General features: G+C 34.1%; 1 non-coding gene across 1 annotated transcript; it reads left to right on the forward strand.

Annotated features, from left to right (window-relative positions):
* The first annotated feature begins 6,640 nt into the window (after nucleotides 1-6,640).
* Trnam-cau (transfer RNA methionine (anticodon CAU)) lies at nucleotides 6,641-6,712 on the forward strand. The gene has a single exon. It is a non-coding gene; the product is annotated as a tRNA-Met (tRNA).
* The last annotated feature ends 560 nt before the right edge of the window (nucleotides 6,713-7,272 follow it).

The following is a 7,272-nucleotide window of genomic DNA, read 5'->3' on the forward strand; positions in this document are numbered from 1 at the left end:
TACAATCTGGGAATGTAGTAACTACCCCTACCGACACAAGAAAACATTGCACTGTGCAGAGAAGAAAGCTTATGCTTATGGAACTTGGGTTCTTAATTTTTTTGACAAAATTTAATATTTGTAAAAATTTTTATATACTTTGATTGTAATGTATCATATTGTCTTTTAATTAATTTTTAAAATCATTTTTTTCGCCTACAAAACATAGAAAAGTTGCTTCAAAAATGAGAAAGTTGAACAAATTTTGTCCTAGCGTTACACAGTTATTCTTCATTTCAATTCTGTCGTTTTTCTTAATTTTGAATTTATTCTCCTTTTTTAGGCCTTCTGTTATTAATTCCTGTGAAGAGACAGTGTTTTGGCTGTCGCTGTTGTTTGTTTCTTTTTTATGTTTAGAAGCTTATCTCATTTTTTTATTTATTTACATCACAATTCAGTTGAAACATTTTCTCTATCGTCTCAATGATTACGTTTAAATGACTGAGCATACAGATAAAGGATTAAATTTGGGTAATTTTGTCTTTGATGATAATAATCAGGAACGACAATCATGGAAATGTTTTGGACAGACTTGTAATAGGTCTCTAGTCGTTTTTCTGTCCCAATTTTTTGTTATACTCGTAATTCTGGTCTGTTGTATAGTACGAATAACATTGGCTACAACGTGTGAAGAAACAACAGTTTGGATTGCAATCCTTTCTAGTACAGTTGGTTATATTTTACCTTCACCTAAATTATGAACAAGATAATTTCCACAAAAGAACGAATTTTTATTTCATTGGTTGGTCCAAGCGGATCTGGGAAATCTCATCTTATACATGAATGGTTAACAATTGGAACTTTTCAACCAGAGTTCGACAAAATTTACTACTTCTATCAACATTATCAATCTCTTTATGGTTTAATGTCTAAAGATGTTAAAAATATTGAGTTCATAGAAGGAGTTGACTTTGAGTTTATTCAAAACCTCCCAAATAACGGAACAAAGTATCTGTTAATTTTTGACGACTCTTGTGAGGAGATTACCAGCTCTAAAGATTTCGTTAAAATTGCAACAGCTAGAAGACATAAAGGACTCAGCACAATATACATCAAACACAATTTATTTCATCAGAGTAGATTAGGAAGAGATATAGAGTTACAAAATACTCATATCGTCTTGTTCAAATCTCCTAGAGATGTACTGCAAATAAACACTCTGAGCCAACAGTTGGGATTAGGTTCACAATTAAAAGATTGGTATACCAAAGCAACTTCTATTCCTTATGGTCATTTACTTATTGATTTAACTCCCAAAACAGTCGACTCTCTTCGATTTTGTACAAATAGTGGATCGATTCCTTCAATTTTTTTCCTTCCACAACATAAACAGCAGACCACATTTTTGAGTGATGAGCACACAACATCTCTCTACTCTGACAACGTTCCAAAGTTATTCACGGAACTTCAAAAGAACTTACCTAAAAAATTGTCCGAAAGAATTTATTCAGTTCCTAAACGAGTGCATCGTAAACATGCTCAGAGGAGAACTGCAAGATATTCAAAAACGAGACGTAAAAAAGTATCAAGATGAAATTCATCAGCTTATTCTAAAAAGAACTGGAATAAATAAAAGGCGAGCAATTTTAAGTTCAAGGAAAGGAATAGAACTTATATCAATTCTAACTCCGTCTATCATTAACCGTCTTTCTTGAAATGGAACAGTTTGTTTTGATTCCTCAACAGCTTTACGAACAAAAATTCAAATTACATGTGTATAAATTGGACGAGAGTGAGGAAAAAGTTAACTTCGTTCCACAAAATTTAGATTCTCTTCACAAGGACATCACCACTAACACAAAATCATTCAAAAACGAGTCAATTGTAGATCAAATACTCAAATGTCCTCGAATCAAGCTGTCCCTCAGTGACTCCATTTTACTGGATGGAAGAGATACAAATGTAGCATTTACCGACTTTATTTACGCATTGAAGAGAAAAAATATTGCATTTCCTGATATATATTACACAATACTTGATGCTACAGGGATAAGTCCGAGCAAAATTGTAAACAAGGATGCCAAAAGCAAAGACAGAGGGAGTTGGATCCCTTTCAAAATCTGAAAAAGCGAAACTTCAACGATTATACAAAGAAGGAAAAGCTGCATTTGGATCGGTTAGAAATCTTCAAAAAGCGAGCGGTTTATCAAGAGGCAAGGTTATTTCCTTTCTCCACACTAAAAATTCCTATACAAAATACCGTCAAGCAAATCGACATTTTAGACGATTACCTGCATTTGCAAAGCGGATAAATGAAATTTGGTGTCTTGATTTAGCTTTTATGGACAAATTGTCAGAGTTTAATAACGGAGTAAAGTATCTATTAATCTGCGTTGATGTATTTTCTCGTTTTGTCCGTGTTCAACCAATGAAATCAAAGTATTCTACAGATGCTGTAGCAGCTTTCAAAAAAATGCTACGAAAAAACAACATCCCACAAAAAGTATGGGTTGATCAAGGAACAGAGTTTGGTGGCGAATTTCGGAAATTTTGTGGAGAAAAGAAAATTAAAATTTATTCAACGAGAAGTGAAACAAAAGCTGCCGTAGCTGAGAGAGCTATCAGATCTTTGAAAAACATTATTTATCGCTTCATGGAAGAAAACGGGCATAAGTACCTTGTAAAAATGGGATCTTTCCTAAATACAATGAATAGTAGAGTAAATAGATCTACAGGTAAAGCTCCAAAAGAGGTAAAAAACAAAGACTTTTTATCAATTTTTTACAAAAATCCCATCAGACAATACAAAAAACCTCGGTTTAAAGTAGGGGATAAAGTACGAATTTCGAAATACGATATTCCTTTTAGAAAAGGATACAAGTCACAGTTCACGAGTGAAATCTTTGAAATTGTTAAGATTGCTACGTACAAACCTCCAACATACAACCTCAAGGGAGAGCAGGGTGATGAAATACTAGGAAAATTTTATGAACAAGAGCTCTCAAAGTGTATCATTTAGTGATGAACTCTTTTACGGTAGAGCTGGTTTCCAACGCATCCTTTGATTGTTATCCAAATAATACATTGAGTTCTTTTACCAATTTCCTTCCCGAACAGATTAACCTTGAAGGAGAATGGGAGGTGGCAATAACCGAACTATCATATCCGTCTTTGTACCAGAATATTACAGATGGAAAATTTTTCTATCTAGATGCTGCATTTCCAGATACAAAACCTTCCGATTATTATTCAATTGATGCAGGACTATATCCATCAATATCTGATATTGTGAACGAAATGAACAAACAAATTCAGGAAAGAGAAAAATATGAGAAAACCCCAATCAAAATAAAAGTCAACAGAATTACACAGAGAATATCCCTAAGCCTTCCTAATGAAAACTCGTTACTAGTTATCTTCAGTACTGATCTCTGTCACGTATTTGGGTGTGAGGAAGCTGTTTACGGAATGGGTGTTTTTATGAGTGGTGCTGGACCACATTTTCCTAAATTTCCCTATGATATTGTTCGAATTCATACTCTCATGATATACAGTGATATTGTTGAATACAATATTGTAGGTGATACAAAAGCCGCGCTTTTGAGATGTATTCCGTTTATTTCTAAAATTAAGAATGGAGACATAATATCTACTGGAGAATATATGAATTATCAAAACTTCCCAAATCTACAATTTAAAAAAATTCTTAAAAATTCTTTCCACAGCATTAAACTTGAGCTCCGCGACTCATACGGTGAAAAAGTTCCGTTCAATTCAGTAGGTGTAACAAGAGCTGTTTTGATGTTCAGAAGAGCTTCAGACAATCATTTTTAAAATTAAGTTTACAAAAAATGGTTGCAGACAGTGATTTACCGTATTTTCGTGGTTATTCAAGACAAAGGGGAAGAGGATTTGGAGCTTTAGCACAAACAATTGGGAGAACTGCAATTCCTTTTTTGAGACGATATGTTGTACCAGCAGCTAAAAGAGTTGGTGCTGACTTGATTGAATTAGCTGCGCCAGAAATCGGAAATGTATTAGCTGGAAGGAAAAAGTTCAAATCTGCAGCCACAGATGTTGGAAAGAAAACTTTACGTAAACAACTAGGAGGAGGAAAACCTAGAAAACGACGTATTATTCGAAAACGCTCGCCAAAAATCAGTCGACGTCGTCGAACTAGGAGGGATATTTTTACCAAACTAAAATGAATACCAGATCAACAAATGACAGTAATTTCCGATATGGACACTTTACAAATTCTTGCTTGGAGATTTTTGACAAAATTCCGGTTTTGGAACCAATTGAATCATCCCATATTCAAGAAGTTTATCCCAGCACTTCATTGGATGAAAGCAGCATTGAATTTGAATTTGAAACAGATAGAAGTATTTATCTCGATATGAGAGATATTCATTTACAAATTAAAGTTGGATTACAAAAGGGAAGATTATTTGACGATTTCATGAAAAAAGAGGAGCATGGAAAACCAGATATGGGTATGACTTTCACTGATGATGATTTACAATATTTGACTCATGTCAACAACTTGTTACACTCTCTTTTCTCCAACTGCGAAGTGTATTTAAACAATCAACAAGTGTACAACTCTAACGGACTCTATGGCCACAAAGCTCTGATATCCGATGAATTCAATGCTTCTACAATGAATAATGAAGGAATTTTGGCTTGTCATGGATACGAATTTGAGAAAGATCCTAGTGATTATGAAAAAAGTCCGTTCATAGATAGGGAAGAAGAGCTTTTGTTGAAAGATGGGGTTACCTTATATGGTAAACTTGCAATCGACTTATTTCAATGTGAAAAATTATTACTTCCAAATACAAAAATTAGACTCAAATTGATTCGAGCGAGACCAAATTTTTACATGATTTCCTACAATCCACATGTTTCCCTTAGAGTTCTTGACTGTTCACTTTTTACGAGACGTGTTGTCGTTAATGAGGTCTATCACCAGACAATCAAGTATCAACTAACACATCAACCAGCTTGCTATAATTTTATGGAGACAATTGCGCGAACATTTATTATTCCTTCTGGACAAAATCAATTTATTCAGGAAAATGTTTTCAATAATGCCCGAATCAGACGAATTGCAATAGCAATGAACACTAATTCAGCATTCACCGGACATTTTCAAGAAAATCCTTTTCATTATCGAAAGTTTGGACTGCGGGAGCTGAGAATTGTTCGAGGGGGAGAGCTGTTGTCTCAATTGATACAACCAACAATTGTAGAGCTTATGTTACAACAATGAAGGCAATGAACTTCAACGAAGAAATTCCTGCGTTACCGAATGATTTCTTCACAGATCATTATGTGCTTGTATTCGATCTCACATCACTCCAAGATGCTGGTGAAAATGTTCATTATCCTGAACTCAGTGGGGAAAGTCTTCGTTTAGAAATGTTCTTTGAACGTCCGCTAACCAATGTTACCGAGTAAATTGTTCTCGGAGAACGAATCTCAACAGTTAAAATTGATCAGTTTGGAACAGTTGCTAAGAATGTCTGAAGAACTCTGCATTAATCAAGATTTTTTAATTTTCTTCTCATTTTTTTATGGTTTTTATATTATTGCCTTCTGCGTTGGAACATTTGTTGGATACGTACTTTCATCGCCCAGTTGCAACCCTTTTCACACTATAATATCAAGATAGGGAATGGATGAAAATTGGGGTAGACCTACTCCAAACTTATATGTATACCTTATTTGTGCAGTATTCCTGGGACTTTTAATCATCATTATTATCTTTCATCCCGATGTCACAGGTAATAGTGAAGACAGAGTAAGTAAATCTACAGGAGATCTGATACGTAAATTTCCCCAATCTAAAGATTGTTGCTTTATTGAAAAGAACGAATCATTTCAACTTGATTGTAATGTGAGAAATCCCTGTTCAAACGGAGCTTGCGAATTGAAACAGAAGATTATTTGTCATGGATTAATCAATCTCTTCAAAAAATTATTGAACGCATTCCTGAGCTAAAAATCAAATACATTGGATCGTTTCCAACAGATTTCATTCCAAATTTACCCAAATTCAGCTTTGCAATCATTAACACTGCTTCGAGTAAAGAAGTCGGTGAACATTGGATATTGATTGCTCGACTCAACAGAAGTTACTATTATGCGGATTCTCTGGCTCGATCAGTAACACATTACAAATTTTTAGGTAAAAAGTACCAAAAAATAATACATTGACCACTTCAGAAGATGCAAAATTTGTGTGGATTCTACGCAATTTTTGCAGCATTTCAACTATTTAAGTTTTTCCAAACCAACTTGAACAATATTCATGATGTACACGTGTTAAATTTTATAAGTAACTATATGTAGTAGTGTTCATTTTGGTATTTAGTAAGCTGAAGTTAATAAAGTCGATAGTATATGTTTCTCGTAACTGTTTCTCGTGAGTTTTCTAAACTTTTTTTATCGAACTTTATTAACCATTCGGCTAAGTGTACCTTGATGTTCATTGAAATTTATACAATTTATTGTAAATGATTGAGTAATTTTGTATTTTGATGCTCATAATTTGTACTGTGTCTGTCATTTTATACTATTTTAATTCATTTTTTTCTTTTATTTAACATCTTTTTTCAAATAATGTACAAAAAATAATGCATATATGCATGTAATTAGCAAGATGGCGCAGTGGGAGCGCGCTGGGCCCATAACCCAGAGGACGGTAGATCAAAACTACCTCTTGCTATCTTGACTTTTTCCAATTAATGAGCGCGCAAAAGACATTTGTTACACAATTGATTCAAACAATTAGGGGAACAATCTTTGCAATTGACCTAAAATTTGTAAACAAAAATTCAACATGTCACATAATTACCCCTCAGATAACTAGGGTAATTGAAAACCCCCACCAATTAATTTCACAATTTAATAACATAAAAGTTGTAAACAATATTCAACCTGTCACATAATTACCCCTCACATAATTACAGCAATTAATTACCCACGCCAATTCTATTGTTCTCAAGTAAACACTTAATAACTACACAAACATTGATTTTTCCCCTCAAAATTTCAGCCTATCAGGAGCGTCTCCGAACCTACCCCCCACATTTGCACCGACTATACTACTCTTAATACATGGCAGCGGCTATTACTAATCTTAATACATGTCGGCGGCTATTACTAATCTCAATACATGTCGGCGGCTATTACTAATCTTAATACATGTCGGCGGCTATTACTAATCTCAATACATGTCGGCGGCTATTACTAATCTTAATACATGTCGGCGGCTATTACTAATCT

Source organism: Convolutriloba macropyga, chromosome 10 (assembly GCF_964194025.1).
Source record: "Convolutriloba macropyga chromosome 10, txConMacr16.3, whole genome shotgun sequence".
Lineage (NCBI taxonomy): Eukaryota > Metazoa > Xenacoelomorpha > Acoela > Convolutidae > Convolutriloba > Convolutriloba macropyga.